The following is a 17,314-nucleotide window of genomic DNA, read 5'->3' as shown; positions in this document are numbered from 1 at the left end:
AGAACTATGAGACAATAAATTTCTGTTATTTTCAGCCACCAAGTGTGTGGTATTTTGTGACAGCAGCCACAGGAAATGAGTACCGAGGTAATAGCCACTTGCTGGGTCAACATGAGGATCAATAAGAAAGTAGGTGCAGAACCTGGAATAAAGTAGTCACTCAGTAAATAGTGATGGTTAGTCATAGTACTAGTGGTAGTAATATTACTATTTCCTCACTACTTAGTACACATTCAAGTGTCAAAGTTCTAAATGTTAACAGAATAGGCCTAATTTTTTTCATGCTTCCAAGAGATGAACAATCAACAAATAACCCAATTCACCTTTCTAGCTTTATCTCATACAACATAGCTTATACTTAGGATAACTACACATCCAGTTTTCCCAGCATGTCCTGGTATATGCCTGTTGCTCCCCTGTAATTATAGATATCTTCCCCTTTCACTCTGAAAGGAGCCTGAGTTGGACAATAAACAATATGGTTGACCTATCCACACACCAAGCATGCTAGAATAATTGCAAACAATCTTTGCAAGTGTACCACAAGTTAGGAATTATTCTAGGCATTTAACTTATATCTATTCCTTTAATTCTCACAAAGATCTATCGATAAAAACACTAGTTTTTATCTCCAGTGTACCCAAGAACACATAGACAGTGAGCACTACAGTTGATGTTGGTTCTCAGGCAGTCAGAATTTAGACCTATACTCATAACCACTCTGCTCCACCACCACTTCATTTCTCGACAACGTCCCAAAAAGTAGCCACTCTCATCTCATCCTTCTTTGCATCTACTAATGGTTCTCAGCTGCAGTCTTAAGTCATTGCTATATTCTAATCAATTATGAGAAATCCCATATGGTGTTTATTACTACTAATAATGAGGGTTACATCAAATTACTTTCTAAATAAATTAGAGCAGATTCAAGATTATCCCTACAATAACACAGCACTCACTCATTTGAGTTCTTAGTCATAAGAGAAAGAAGGAAAGAAAGGCTGCAGTGACAGTAGACATAATACCTGGTATATGGAAACACCATTGAATGTGTATGTTTCAGTGGGGGAAAAAGGTTGAGAAGTTTCCTCATCCTGTTCTCTTCTTCTGAAACATCTCCCTTCACCAGCCTCCTGTTGAATGTCTACTATTTCCTCTAGTCTCAATTCATATGGCCATGAACAGATCCCCAAACACCTGTGAAGAACAATTCCTCTTCAGAATGTTCATCATTGGTATATCATGTTTGCCATGCATCATACCATGCTATGTTGTATAGTGACTGAGATGCTGTTCTGTCTCCCCAGTGTCTCTGCAGGACCCTCTAGGCAGAAACTACAATTTTCTCTCTTCCGGACTCCAAATATCAATCACAGTTCTGCACAGAAAAGGCTTCAAAGGTGTTAGTTTATGGATTGGACTGTGCCTCATGACAACTGCATGTTTCTTTAGTCTAGGCTGCCATTCCATAAACATTCTGCCCACTAAATGAACAGACTGCATTCACTTGGTGACAATTTATTGAGTATTTACTCAGTTCCAGGTAGGGAGCCAGAACCTGAGAATCCAAGGATAAACATTCCCATCTCTTCTCACTAGACAGAGATTCATCTAATGATTCCTGGAAGAGGGGATACCTGTATTCAGTGTGCAGGTTTAGAAGGACTTACAGATACAGAAGAAGGAAAAGCTACTCTAGATCTGTGATGCTTCCTCTAGATCTATGATTCTCAGACCAGCAACCTCATCATCATCAGGGAGCTTGTTGGAAATGCAGCATGTCAGACTATGCCACAGATCTACTAAATCAGACTCTGCCATTTAACCAGGTCCCCATAAGTTCATTAGAGTGTGACAAACACTCCTGAAGACAGTAAGATAGTGTGTGAAAAGGCAAGAATGCTTACAGATGGCTTCTGTGGGCACCATAAGTTCCATACAGCTAGAGGGAAAAGTGCAAATTCAAGAGTGGGGAAAGGTGAGTCTGAACAGGTTTGGACTTTGAGGTGGGGCACCATCTGTTACCCTGGGAGCTTGCATTTTGTCATGAAAGCTGTGGGGATTCATGGAGGATTATGCACAGGACAGTAGCATGATCACATATATTGTGGAAAGATCACAGGGATGCCTGAGGGGAGAGAGGTTTGAAGGTGGCAGTCTATCGGCAAAGATTCATTAGGAGGCTGTTTTAAAAACAGATTCGCAATTGCAGTTGTGGGGAGCTGAGAGAAAAAAGAACTGCTTTAAATATATTAAAAGAGTTTTTATATTTATGTTAGATTGCTCTTCAGGCTTGAACATTTTAATATTACAGCCTTTATTGTGATTGTTACTATGATGAGTAACTGTACTCAATTCTGGGTTACAAAAAAAAAATAAAGAAGCTATAACTCTAGCCCTAGAAAGTTTACGGACTCTTAGAGGAGAGGGTAGACAAAGAGATCATTAGCAGACCATCTATTCGGCATGAACAAGTACTGTAAAATCACAGAGGCGGGCAAGAATTACTAAATCTTGACTGAGCCAATAAGAGAGAGCTCCAGAGAGGTGGTTACATCTGAGCAACTGAATAAAACACAATAAGATGGAGGCAGTATAATGTTATGGTTCAGGGCATACATTCTGGAGTCAGACTGCTCAGGCTTGAATAAACCAGATCCACCATATGTATGTACATACCTGCCCTATACGACTTTATGCAAAGTACTTAATCTTTCCTTGCTTCATCTTTAGGGTGGGGATGATAATAAAAGGCCCATCTCATAGAATTGTGGTGAGAACCAAATGAGACAGGTTAAGTTTACAGCACAGCGCTCAAAACCTAGGAAGCACTCAAAAACTGCTACCAATTATTACTACAATATATGAGCTAAATTTTGAATGATAAGAGGGTGTTTCCAAAGAGAGAAAAGCTGAAAATAATTCCTGGCAGTGGTAAGTGTCTGCACAGGCCAGGAAACATGAAAAAGCAGGCACTGAGACTAGGGAATGGATTCGGCATTCACAATAGTCACAGTGAAGAGAGGGTGGCCGATGAAAGACACTGCAGAAGGAAATTTGGGGAATATGGCAAAAGGCCTGGAATGACACTCTCAGAAGGCTCTGTTTTATTTTGAGGACAACAGGGATGCAGATACAAAGGAGTACTGGGATGATGTGAGTTTATTAGGAACCTTCAAAGGTAGAATAGAGTGAAAAGAGCCCAGAAGCAGAGTGAACTATTAAGAGTGTGTTGCCACAATCCTGGCAAAAAGATGATGGTCAAAATAATAATGTTAGTAATAAAGAGAGGCATGCCAGATTCAAGAAGCATCTCTGAGTTAGAAATCCTAGACTTCAGTTACAGGATGACAATGAGTTTCCTGTCTAGGATGACAAGAATGATGACAGTGAAGCATCTCACCACGTGTCCTAGTTAGTCTTAGAGGACAGCTACAGATAACAGAAAACCAAAAATAGCAGGAGTTAGTAACTACTTCTCTCAAGTAGTCCTGAGCTAGGCAACTGAGAACTGAAATGATGACCCAGGTTGTCAAGGACCAAGCCTCCCTTTTATCTTGTTGATCTCATGCAAGGATTCTCTTCTCAAGGTCACCTCATGATTTAAGTTGCTGCAGTAGCCCTGGCTCCAGCCATCATCTTCTTGTTCCAGCCACAAGCAAGGAAGAAATGGATGAAGAAGGTAGAGTGTTTTCAATGGCAGTCATTTAAAGAAGGCTCCCAGGGGCACCTGGGTGGCTCAGTCAGTTGAGCATCCAACTCTTGGTTTCAGCTCAGGTCCTGATCTCAGTTTAATGAGATCAAGCCTCACATGGAGCTCTGCGTTAAGCATGGAGTCTGCTCGAAATTCTCTCTCTCTCTCTCTCTCTCTCTCTGAGTCTCCTGCTCATGCTCTCTCTTTCCCTCTCTCTAAAATAAATAAATAAATCTTTACAAAGAAAAAAAAGAGAGAAGGAAGGAAGGAGCCTCCTGCTCATGCTCTCTCTTTCCCGCTCTCTAAAATAAATAAATAAATCTTTAAAAAGAAAAAAAGAGAGAGAAGGAAGGAAGGAAGGAAGGAAGGAAGGAAGGAAGGAAGGAAGGAAGGAAGGAAGGAAGGAATCTAGTTCCAAGAAGCTTTCACATGACCCTTTCACTTATCTCATATTAGAAAGAATGAGCAAAGGAGGTTGAAAGGTATGTAGATATTATTTTGGATGGCCTTTTGCCCAGTTAATAGATGTCAGAAAGATACAGTAGATCTTGGGGAATGAGGAGCAATCTCTGCCACAATCAAACAGGGAATAGAATAGGGGAAGGAAGTTTAACTGAGGGAAAAGAAAGAATTGAGCCTAAGGTAGCTATAAAGACATTCAGTGAGAAATATTCAGCAGGCAGTTGGAGACATGTCTCCAGAGATTAGGAGAGAGATGTGAAGACATGGGTAAGAAGTGTGCATTCCATCCCTTCTGCTTTCAGTTGTCATGAAATAAAACTTTGAGGCTTTGAAAGTAGCCTATTTATTCCATCCATAGAGAAATTTGTTGGCATGACAATAAACCCACAACAGAAATTATTACATTATGATTGTCAAAAATATAGAGTAATTCACAAGGTTTACAGGTAAGAACCTTCTCCCAGAATTTCTCAGTAGCTCTGTTACTGATGCCCATGGGCTGGTCTATTTTCCCCATGTTGGATTTTGGAGCTGACATTTTGCTGCATGATATTGAGGCTATGAACATTCAAAATCCCTTACAGCAACATCTTTAAAATAAACTTCATCTCCAAGTGTTTATGCTCTGTCAGGAAACACATTAATTTTCATGACTCTGAAATTGCAGAATTTCTTTAGAGAGACAAAATCCTTTGTAGACTTCATGGTACCTGGAAAACATGGGTACACCTACTCTGCCCCAGAGTGTTACACCCACAGAATAAAGGTCAGTACTGTCCTCAAGCTGACCTTATATTCCTAAAGGACTCCTCATTGTATTTCTATGAGTTAAGAATTTAGGACTCCAGAGACAAAACTGTACATTTTTTTTCAGGAAGGAGAATAACACACTTCCAGAGTTGACTAGTCACAAGTTAAAAGAAGCATTGGCAACATGAGAAAGTCCAGAAAGTAATTCATATGGTGAAAGGTCTAAAATCAAGTGAATATGGGACTCGACTAAGGAATCTCAATAAAGACTTGAATCAAAATCTCAAGTTTGAGGAATCTTGAGAAGAGAGAAGTTTAGCAGGATTATAAAATTCAAATATCAGAAATATACATATAAAATGAGACCAAAGGGAAGAAGTTGCAAGGAAGCAGATTGAGCCTGAAATTAGGCATATTTTCTAGCACTTGAAAATAACCTGTTGAAAAAAAATTGTTTTCAGCAAAGTAGGAAAATTGGAAACCATGCTTGATGTAGTAAAGACTACATAGCATCAACCAATATCCCATTTAAAACACTAGAGGCATTTCCATTCAAATCAGAAATAAAACAACAGGGCTTATTGTTGGCACCATCATCTGGCATTATTCTATAAATTCTAGTGTGATTGAAATACGAAAACAAAAAAAAAGAAGAAGATGTATAATCATGGGAAGGAGGTGACAAGCTATTATTTGCAGATGATATGATTTATATTTTTACCCAGAATCCCAAGCAAATCAAATGAAATGCTATTTAAACTAATAAGAGTTTAGGAAGATAGCCAAGTATAAAAAATGTAGAAAATCAATAACTTGCCTATATATCAGTAGCAATGAATTAGAATATAAAATGGAAAATGATCCTATTAATAATGAAATGACAAATGTCAATTTCTTGTAAGGTACCTGACAATTTGCTGTCTAAGTATAAGGGCACATAAACAGAATAAGCGGAATCCATCTGATCCCCCCAGGCTCTCATTTTCCAATGGGAGCCATGCTTAGGTGGAGCTGTGCTCCAGGAGAGAGCCCCTGGTTCCATCACTTCACTTATTTATATAGAGGATGGGGTGGGGGTGGAGTGGGTGGGGAGGCGGCTTAAGAGGAACCCAACTGACTGTGCAATGATGTGAGCTCTATGTGTTCTGGGAAAGAGCCTTATTAAAAAAGGCAGAAAAGTGAGGCATCCTGATGTCAGCCAGGAGACCTTAAAATTCAACACTCTATCAACCAGAGATATTGCTGCCCTATTGTTGAGCCAGCATAGACCTGCTGATAGCTCATAGCAAAGCCAACAGAAAGGGGCATGAGACTGCCTTAAGGCCAAAGGACAAAGCTTTTGTCCCTCCTCCCAAGTAAATTGCAAGACCATTAAGGAAAAGAATAATTTTTCTGTGAGGTATTAGAGAATATTTCAATAAATATATTTATTCCATCTATTCATTCATTGCCTGAAAAATATCTTTTGATGCCACAAGCATGATGAATTGGAGACTAGTAAGAAAAGTACCAATAACATGCAGGAAAGAAATGATAAAGCACTAGCAATAGAGATGGGAGAGGATGGATTCAAGTAATATACTAGAAATACAATCAAAAAGAATTCTTTGGGATTATATGTGCATGGTGAAAGAGGAAGAGAAATCAAGTAAGACTTCTAGGTTTCTGGCTTGAGCAACATAGGAGGTGGTGAAGTCGCTAAGGAGGTGTTTAGGGGAAGGGAGGTCAAGAGTTCAGTTTGAATGTAATAAATTTAAAGAAGTTGTGAGACATCTTAGAGGAGCTGTCAGTAGGCAGTCACCTATAAGAGCCTGAACTCCAAGGAGAGGTTTAAGATAAAAATATAAATGGCACTGTCAGCACATCAATGCTTTACTCCAGGAAAAGAATGAACAGTTTAGGCAGTGGCTCCAAACTGAGTTACAATATCTGCCTATATAGTTGTGTAGTAGCACATCTATGTACTATTTACTGAATACTTTTTCCAAAACTCAACTAAAATTCTCACTGAAATACCCACTGTAATCTCTTTCAAAGTAGTAATATCTGTGAAATTTCCTGTTTAATATGACAGTTATATTCTAGTTTAACATGCATATAAGATTAATTTTGATTCCACCAGGAGAATGCATATCGCAATCAAGGGAATAATGACATGAAGAACAGGAAACACTGAGAAAGAATGTAAGAAAATCTAGGACTGAGTAGAAGAACTTGAATATTTAGAGTTGGGATAGAAGAAGAAAACTTTGTAAAAAGTTTGCAAAGATTGAGCAGCTAGAAAGGAGGAAGGTAAACCAGAAGACCAGAGTGGAGCAGGTATTATAATATGCCACCCAAATACCCCTTCATGACTGAAGGATCTATCCTTCCATTCAGGAAATTGGCCTCATCTGGAGAGAGGTCCTTACCCAGGGCCACACTCCTTCCTCAAGAGGCAACCATATCCCATGACATCCACATCCAATGATTGTCCAAAATGTATGAGCTCTCCCTCTTCCTCTGCCCCTCTCTACTGCTTGCATGTGCTCTCTTTCCCAAAATAAATATTTTTTTTAAAAAAGAAGTCATAACATAATTATTGATGGAAAGTCTCAGTAATTACAAAAATGTAAATTTTCATCAAATTAATGTGGGTATTATTTGGAAGAGGAAAAAACAATTGATCTAGCTGGAAAATAAACAAGTGAAAAAACATTTTTAAAAGTCTCTGAAAAAGAAAAATATTGAAAAACTTTCCATTTCTCTAGAATCTAGATATTAAAACAGAGGAGCTACTATAAGTCATACAATATAGGGTTGTTAACAAAATTAAACAGATTAAGATAAATGAAAGCTCAAAATGGACCTAAATCAAATGTACACAAATACATAAGTATAAGCAAGAATTACCCATGCAAATGTGAGAGGTAAGTGTTTTCTGGCAAAAGAATTCATATGTTCAAGGGCCCCAATGTTTGAGAAAAAACAATTTAACAAACTGAAATTTATTTTATCTAGAGCTAAAACAAAGAAGCATGGTGTGGCATAAAAGAAGACAAAAGAAGTAGTAATTGCAAGAGCCTACTTAACTCTGTAGGTACTGAACCATAGGCAAAAGTTTGGATTTTATCCTACTGGCAACAGGAAACTATCTAAGGCTGTGCTGTCCAACATGGCAGTCAACAAACCCACGTGTCCATCATGTACTTCAAACAGAATTAGTCTGAATTGAGAAATGCTGCAAAAATAAAATATCTACCAATTTTTTAAATTGTTCATATTTAAAAGTATATTTATAACACATTAATAATTTTATGTTGATTATGTGTTAAAATCACAATATCTTGGTTATATTGTATTAAATACAACATATTCTTAAAATTAATTTCTTCTCTTTTTTTAGCCTTAAAACTAAGTTCACCTCTCTTTTGAGTGTAACTACTTGAAATTTTAAATTACTATATATAGCTCACATTTATGGATCATATTATATTTCTATTGACGAGGACATGGAGACTTCAAGCCAGAAAGTGAAATGATTAACTTAGCATTTTTGTTTATTTTTTTAAAGATTTTATTTATTTATTTGACACAGAGAGAGCATAAGCAGGGGGAGCAGCAGGCAGAGGCAAAGGGAAAAGCAGGCTTCCGGCTGAGCAGGGAGCCAATGCCAGTTTCAATCACAGGATCCCGGGCTCATGACCTGAGCTGAAGGCAGATGCTTAACTGACTGAGCCACACAGGTGCCCCAACTCTGCATTTTTAAAAGACCTCTCTGGCTTCAGTGAGATTCATCCAGTGTCCTCTCATTTATGTGCATGCTGAGTTCTTGACCTACACTTACTCTTCCATATCTTCTGACCATCCCCATGCAACATCTTCCCTTCTTTTTCATTATGCTCTTAGCAAAAGTTTTATCCTAATATACAGGCAGGCTATTTGCATAGGATTTCAGGTATTTGAATTTTTTGTCTTGTTTTGTCTTTAATTGTAGAAAGTAAAACTTTATCCCTTCAAGAAAGAAGGGCAAGATGGGGAAGCATGGAAGACAGATATACAATATATCCTGTAATATCACCTCAGTGATATTGCTGAGTGCTCCCTATCCAGAAAACTACCACTGAATGATCATTTCCCTGTGTTGAGCAGTATCCTCCCTACCCCCCAAGGGCAATCATCCCCTAAAGACTGCTCAATACTGAATCTGCTCTTTCCTCATCAGCAGTGCCTATGGTTCCCAGGAGCCTCTGCTGCCCATTCCCGCTAATAGAAATGTCCTGAGGTAAGAGATTTATAGGAAAGACCCCTCTTCCTTCATTAGATTAGAGTATTTCCAGCAGTTAACTTCAGGGAGTTCAAGGGTGACTTAACTAACCTAACCTTTACAAGCAATGGCCACAGCTTTTTATCATAAGCATAAACTGTTGGAGATTGGGGGGGTGGGGTTTGACACTTGATGACAGTGGTCATGGAAGGTCTATATTAACCTCAAGTCTTAAGAATATCAAGTAAGTATTCAGGCACCTACCCCTTTCCTTAGCTCATATAATCTTCATGTTGCTCCATTGTCTTTGGAATTTCACAACTGTGTAGATTCCTCATAGGTACATCTATTAAATTTGATTTTTCTCCTGCAAAAAAAAATTTTTTTAAAGAATACCAAGTAATTAGTTTCTCCTAGATGATCAGGTAATTGTACAATAAGCTTGAACTTGGAAAAGTCAACGTATATGAAAACCCAGTAACTGATCTATAGCTCATGTTTGATAATTGCTGTTAAATCTGAACCTGTACTGCTTTCAAGGGACCATCGCTATCAGTTATGACCATTACTTAAAGGGCTAGGGGCTTATGTGGGAATAATTCTCTGCATACCTGGGGTGAGCCAGGCTGTGTGGCTCAGTTTATTTTTTATTTTTTTTAAAGATTTTATTTATTTATTCATGAGAGACACAGAGAGAGAGAGGCAGAAACACAGGCAGAGGGAGAAGCAGGCTTCATGCAGGGAGCCCGACGTGGGACTCGATCCCGGGACTCCAGGGTTACAACCTGGGCCGAAGGCAGGCGCTCAACCGCTGAGCCACCCAGGGATCCCCGTGGCTCAGTTTAGATCAGTGATCTCTAACTGCTGATCTTTAAATCAATGGCTCTTTTTGTGTTTATGTGTTAATGTTTGTTGAACTAACCATAAAAAATAAGTTAGCAGCACTTTGACTTTTAATATTAGAATTCCCAAGTCAAAGCTGATAGTCAAAGCAAGAGGACTGCAAGCATAGAGGGTGGAAAGCACAGGAACAAAGACAATAACAGAAAAATGCCTAGTAATAAACACAGAGTGCTCCGGATAGATGAAGAAATTCCCTTGTAAGCATGCTTTACTCCAAGTCAGTTAGATTAGTTGGACTGGCATTTATTTGTATGTAAATGGTAATCTCTTTTTTTATTTATTTTTTAAATTTTTTTATTGGAGTTCAGTTTGCCAACATATAGCATAACACCCAGTGCTCAGCCCGTCAAGTGCCCCCCTCAGGCCCGTCACCCAGTCACCCCATCCCCCCACCCACCTCCTCTTCCACTACCCCTTGTTTGTTTCCCACAGTTAGGTGTCTCTCATGTTCTGTCACCCTCTCTGATATTTCCCACTCATTTTCTCTCCTTTCCCCTTTATTCCCTTTCACTATTTTTTATATTCCCCAAATGAATGAGACCATATATGTTTGTCCTTCTCTGATTGACTTATTTCACTCAGCATAATACAGAGATACACACAACGGGCTAGCTAATTTGCATATGATACAAACAAGTCCAAGTCTTAAAAAAGAGAATAACTTGCCACCTTGACAGTTCACCAAAAGGGATCTTTTAATTGAACTTCTGGGAGAGACAGCAGGGAGTGGCTCCAGCCTTGCACACCAAGACTGAGCCTCCTCTTGGATAGCTATACAGAGAGATGGCAGGACAAGAGGTGACAGTGAAGCATCCTGAGGACTCATCAGCAACATGAACAAAGTCCAAACCATCTGCCTTGCTTTTCCCTTGTGCTTTGCTTAGGGGCTGTGGACAATGATGATACTCCTGGCCACAACTACTATTCATTATTCTGTATACTCTTCCTGGCTATTAATCCCAAACCTTTTGCTAGATATTTAAAATAGATTCTAATTCAGTTTAACAAATCTGTGATTACCATTAATTTATCTGGTTGTGAACTTGGAGGTGACCAAACCAATATTAAGGGACCCAGTGGGGGTGCCTGGGTGGTTCAGTCAATTAAGTGCCCAACTCCTGATTTCGGCTCAGGTCATGATCTCAGGGTTCTAAGATCAAGCCCTGAGTTGGGCTCTGCACTAGGCATGGAGCCTATTATGGATTCTCTCTCATACTGTCCCTTTACTCCTCTGCCTCAAATAAATAATAAATAAATATATTTTTTAAAGGACCCACTCACCAGATGCCAAAGTGTACCAGACACTGGATATCTGGAGATCCAAAAAATAGCAAAGACACTCTCCCATCTAGAAGAGCTTACATTCCAAGTGTCCATTACAGTATCCATGTAAGCATGCCAAAACAGAGATTTTCATCTCCCACCTCGTTCTTCCCTGGTTTCTATGCCCCTCTAATCAGAACATTCCATGGCACCAAACCTGGTATTATTTATATGTTTGTAATTTTCAAACCCTGAAACTGGAAAGATAGCTAATTTACTATCTGCCTCTCCACCATGCTCCAGGAGGTTTGGATTCCATAAAGACACACCAAATAAACCTATATTTAAGATAAAATAATCCCCTGAAGAGTTTCACCTGACTAGAGCAGCCTGGTTCTTAACCCCTCACTTCACTTTCCATCCCCAAAGCCCTGACTGTTTCTGCTAGTTATTGAACTACCAGCCTCAGGGCCTGAAAATCAGAACCATGGCCCTGATCACAAAGCTCTGTTCAACAAAGACTGTTCAAAGCCATAGAACGCTCTGGCTCTTTCATAATTGTAATAGATATTGAAATGAAGCACATTCTATTCTCTCCACAAGGAGAGTTTTTTCCTTTTTTCTCCTTCAGTTCAAAGACTCCTCCTGGTACCCTGATAGCATAATAATTTGCTTTTCTTCCCTATTTATGCATGCTTATGGACACAAACTCCTCTGTTTTTGTCCTATTTCAATAAAAATTATTGACACAAACTTTACAATGAATGGCTCTGATATAACTGATTGTTCTCTTGTTGAGTAATAATACTCATAAAAAGAAATAGAAGGCACAAGAAGAATCAGAGAGTGGGCAGAAATTGGAATTGTAGAGGGAAACTGTTTAGCATTTATAACTTCCATAAACTTAACCTTGTATTTGTGTCAGCTACTTTATAGTTTTCCAATTTACTTTTTAATTGAGTCCTTTTTTTTTAGCCCCGTTTGGAAGATATAACTCTAAGTCGTCTCTCAAAACCACCCCACTTTAGTTCAGTTCAATTGATCGTTGCTGGTATTTATTATTCTTGTGCCCGACATACATCACTTTCCATTTGGCCAACTGCAAATGCAATTTACCATGCATCAAGCCACTTACACAGCAGATCTGCATTAGTTAATATTTTATTTGGAGCGATCCTTTCCATGTTTGCTGTTAGCCCTGATCACTGTCACCCACCATATTGTTCACTTTATAAAGACAGAAAGAGTGACTCAAATGAACTGATTTACTTGCTGACTACAGGTTAACCGTGGGATGTGAGGCCGTTGTTAGAGGCCCATAAATGTGAGTTAACTGAACTGACTCTGGTCCCACACTCTTCAAAAATCCTAAGGAAGGTAAAAATTGCCCTTCCAGGCTTCTTTTCAGAGTAGTCTCCTGGAAATAGCCTGGAGTTGGAGAGATCTAGTCAGGGATCTGCTACTCTCACATTCTGTGCCTTAGGCTCTTTTCTCTAACACTGCTTTTTATCTAGCGCATGATCTTGGAACTCTGTGAGAATGCCTCCCAAGGAGAAGTTTCATTGTCTTTTTTGGAAAAGTGAATCAAGAAGACCTGGTCAACCCACAAAGAGAGGGATCAAGTGAGTAGCAAGAAGGGAGAGATGTGGAGCCAATAGGGAGTCTTAAAATTCCAGGGAAAGACAATTCAAGAAACTGGAGTGGGAACAAGCAAATAAGTAGCTTAATTTAGACTCATAGGTACCCAAGCTCTACCTAAAGAAAACAGGCATCTGTTGATCCTGGGTGTCATGTCTGCCATTTTCAGTGCATTCAGAGAACTAGATAAAAGTTAAATGGAAAGGGATTTTAATTAAGTACTTAGCTGGGTGCTGAGGATCTTTGATAAATGGGGCAGACACACTCTCCACCATCTTGGCTCTCAGAGTCAAAAACCTTGTAATTTAAAGACTGGAGACACAAGTTATTACCACTATTATTGGTGGTATTGAGATGAGATCGGTCCTAACTCTTCCTGCTAGGAAATACTTAATTCTTTTGAGGTTTTTAAAGAAGTGCTACTAAAAGAGATCTTGCCTTTGGGAAAGTGCCATGTGGCCAATCTCTCAGTTTTTAGGGACTTTTTTCAACCATTCTTCCAGCTTCAAATCCTAATCCTAACCCTCTCACTTAGAACATGCAACCAGCTTCTAATTCTTACTCTATAAACATTCTAATTTCTACACAAACTGCAAAAATTTGTTTAAAAGATATATATTTATCTGGAGATACCTCTGATTTCTCTTTACATGGGCAAAGTCCCATTGAGATTTAATCACTCTTCCTATATGTCCATAGAACTTTCCACATGTATCTGTTACAGACACTATCTGATTGCATTAATTATTTCTACTCACTCTTTGAGGACAACAGTTATGTCTTAATTGTTTTTGTATCATTGTCACCAAATGCAATTACCAAGCACCTACCATGTGACAAGCACTGTGGAAACCACTGGAGATAGAGAGATAACAGAGATGATTATGTTCCCCAGCTCATCATTAGGTGGCAGACATATCTGTAAACAAATAAATGCAATCATGTGTGATCAGCTGTATCATTTAGCACACTGTAGGCTATAAGGAACACAAGCGTTTAGAAATAAACTTACGGAATAAAGACATTTCCTTGTCCCTTTCATCTTTATTTCCTTTCCCCATTTTCCCTTCCATTCTCATATTCCCTTCACTTCCCACTCTGGGGCATAGATGCTAGAATGTGAAGAAGCAAGGTGATCAGCAGGGGCAGCATGGAAGGGGCAGAGGGAAAAGATAGGTGTAGTACTTGAAAACTGACCAAAGAAGTTAATTGATAGAGCAAATAAGGAAATACATTGAGGATAATGGAAGCCAGGTTTCTTACTCTCTGAGAAGGTATTTTACAAGCTTGGAAAAGGAAAGGCTAGAAAGAACTTTGAAGTTGTAGACAGGGATTTTAAGCCTCAGTATGAACTTAGAGACTTTTCCATATTCAGATTCAGATAAATATAGGAACAGTTTGATGTAGATGTGTGTATCCGTGTGCACATATACACATATTCACATTTACACAATTCCTAACTCGGTCCTCCGAGAGGGTCTAGATGCAGTGACACCCTGGTGCCAAGGATCACATTGAATACCCAGATGATAGTTTCCAAATTCCATCCTCCATTAGAGTCTGATCAGAGGGAGACATGAGGCAGGCCAAAATGAAGAGTCATACTGTAAAATGATAGACCTATATCCTCTAAGACTACTGAGGACATGGGAGACAGGAAAAGACCTGAGGAAATGTTCCAAACTGAAGGAAACTGATGAGACATGACAACTAAATGCAAACATGCTCTTGGATAGTATCCTGGACCAGAAGGGAACAAGAAACATCACTGGGACAGTTGATGCAGACTAAAGTTTGACCTCAATAAGTGCCTGTGAGTTGCTATTTAAAGATTTAAAACTATAAGACATTTCACTCAACTGTTTTTAGCTCTTGCAGAAGTCCAGTTACAAAGCTTTTTTTTTCCCCAAACATTTGTTGCCTTCACATAGATGAACAACCAACAAAATATTTTTAACTGACACATATGATTTCAAAATTATTGTTTCTGTGAACATTATCCCAAAGCCTCACTGTAATTGACAATAAAACATGATCACATTTATGTTCACAACAAAAATACAATGGCTTAGTGCCTCCACCTGCTATAGTGCAGTTCAAAATACCCATACTCATCATTGCATCTGAGTCTATGTTCTTCCTGTTCTGGTTCTTCATCAGCCCCTTATGCCATGGCCTCTGGACATGATCTGCTGCAACTCTGAGACCACACAGGAGGTCTGGAAAGTTGTGTTGGTCTTTCCATGTCACTTAATTCCAAATCTGGAAGAGAATCTTCCTTTGATTCTCTACAGCATCACTGAGACCCAGCCTGAATTGTTTTTTAAAGATTTTATTTATTTATTTATTTATTTATTTATTTATTTATGAGACACACACAGAGAGAGGCAGAGACACAGGCAAAGGGAGAAGCAGGCTCTCCCCAGGGAGCCTGATGTGGGACTTGATCTCAGAATTGGGATCATGACCTGAGCCAAAGGCAGACACTGAACTGCTGAGCCACCCTAGTATCCCCCAGCTTGAATTTTTTGACAAAATATTGAAAGTTTAAGCATAAAATAAGGAAATAATATTACACCTAGTAATGTATTCCTATGTGAAACTCTGACAGCCCTTGGACCCCAGGCTTATCCTCAGTGATGTCTCCTAGACTGTTATCCTATCTAGCTCCCAGACTGACTCCAAAGGACCAACTCCACCTCATCCCCACCACTATGTGATCCATAGTCCCTACAACCCAAAGTCCAGGCCCATCTGCCTTGAAGATTCTCCATTTCTCCAATCTTTGGCATGATTTCTCAATTTCCTTTTCTGTCTGTCTCTTCCAGAAAAGTGAGATATGCCACATGAGAAACTGTGACTATAGTCTTAATTTATAGGCCCCAAGAGAATAATTGCAAAATAATATGCCCCGAAATCTCAGAAAACTCCAGGTTATTATATCTGAAGTAATGTGTAGGATATTGTTATGGGCTGAATTGTGTCTCCACTCCCAAATCTGTATGTTGAAGTCCTCAATACCCTAGTACTTCATAATATGACTTTTTTTTTTTTGAATATTGAATAGGTACAGAGATAATTAAGTTAAATGAAGTCATTATGGTACATCTTAATTCAATATGACTGGTGTCCTTAAAGGAAGAGGAAATTTTATATAGACACATACATAGGGAAGATGATGAAAAGACAGAGAGAAGAAACAGCCATCTACATGCCAAGGAAAGAGACCTGTGACAGATTCTTTTCTCATGGCCGTCAGAAAGAACCAACCTGCCAACACCTTGATTACAGACTGGTGCCTTCCAGAAATGTGGGGGAAAAAAATAGATTTTTGTTATTTAAGCTACCAATCTATGGTATTTTGATACAACAGCCCTAGCAAATTAATATAAACACTTAAGTTGAGTCATATAATTAAGTCCAGTTTCCTTTTAGTCTTTTTTCCACTGGTAGGTAGAAGATAAAGCTTTGAATCTCAATAACATCACTTTTTTTTTTTTTTTTTTTTTTTTGCCAATGACTACTAGCAGGAAAACAAAATTTTCCACGAGAATTTTGTGCCTCTTTCAGAGACACAAAGCATCCTGAATCTAAAATTTATATATAGAAAAAAATCATTTCCCTAACCCACTTCCCCACCTCCAAGAAAATTAAAGCCAGCAAATTCTCCAATATAGATTTCTATCTCAACCACAAATAGTCATTTATTCCTAGACAAAACACTAAACTTTCAGTAAAAAAAAAAAAAAATGTATCTTATGATTTTCAACAAGAACCCTTACAAATATGTAAAACATAACAAAGGTATAATATGTCCCAAGGAGGAATTCAAATCTCTATCTCTTAACAAAGAGAAAAACAGTTTAAACTTCAAAATCACAACCATGCCCACATTTGACCCAGCCGGAAAGAACTGAATTTTATTCAATTGACCCCTTCTCATTCCACAGTATATCATTTGTGTCCAAATTATTGATGAATGCAATAAATGGACAAAAATAAAAGAAGAGGGTATTTATTTCCTTCTCTGCCAGGAGTGTAGAGCTGCACATCATCAGAGTCTAGCTTTCCTGAGGACCAGCTTATTTCTCTCCACCTGAGCCCATCCTTATTCTTTGTGTCTTTTTCCTTATCTAATTTGAATCAGTTCCATTTACTCAATCACCCACCTCTTTCCTATTTCTTTCCTCCAGCTCTAATCATTCCCTTTTCTTTCCCTGATGCCACATGGATGACACACCTCTGTTCTGAGTGGGAATACTCTGTTTCATGAATTCAAAATGACAGAAGAGCCATCAACACCTGGAGCAGCAGTGTTCAGAGTGGGCTAGGTGGGCCAGTGGTGGCAGATGAGGTCA

The 17,314-nt window shown here is 38.7% G+C and overlaps 1 long non-coding RNA gene across 2 annotated transcripts in view; it reads right to left on the bottom strand.

Annotated features, from left to right (window-relative positions):
- The window catches only part of LOC112927577 (uncharacterized), a 525,080-nt gene that overhangs the window by 380,891 nt on the left and 126,875 nt on the right, over window positions 1-17,314 (bottom strand). For both annotated transcript variants that reach the window (XR_003236562.2, XR_011995513.1), the window contains exons 4-5: window positions 13,787-13,875; window positions 9,417-9,519 (exon numbers count right to left, since the gene is read on the bottom strand). This is a non-coding gene — a long non-coding RNA (uncharacterized lncRNA). The remainder of the gene's footprint in view (window positions 1-9,416; window positions 9,520-13,786; window positions 13,876-17,314) is intronic.

The sequence above is a fragment of the Vulpes vulpes genome, chromosome 12 (genome assembly GCF_048418805.1).
Source record: "Vulpes vulpes isolate BD-2025 chromosome 12, VulVul3, whole genome shotgun sequence".
NCBI classification, from domain to species: domain Eukaryota; kingdom Metazoa; phylum Chordata; class Mammalia; order Carnivora; family Canidae; genus Vulpes; species Vulpes vulpes.
Note: the sequence above shows the minus strand (reverse complement) of the source record. Positions and strands in the feature narration are given on the sequence as shown.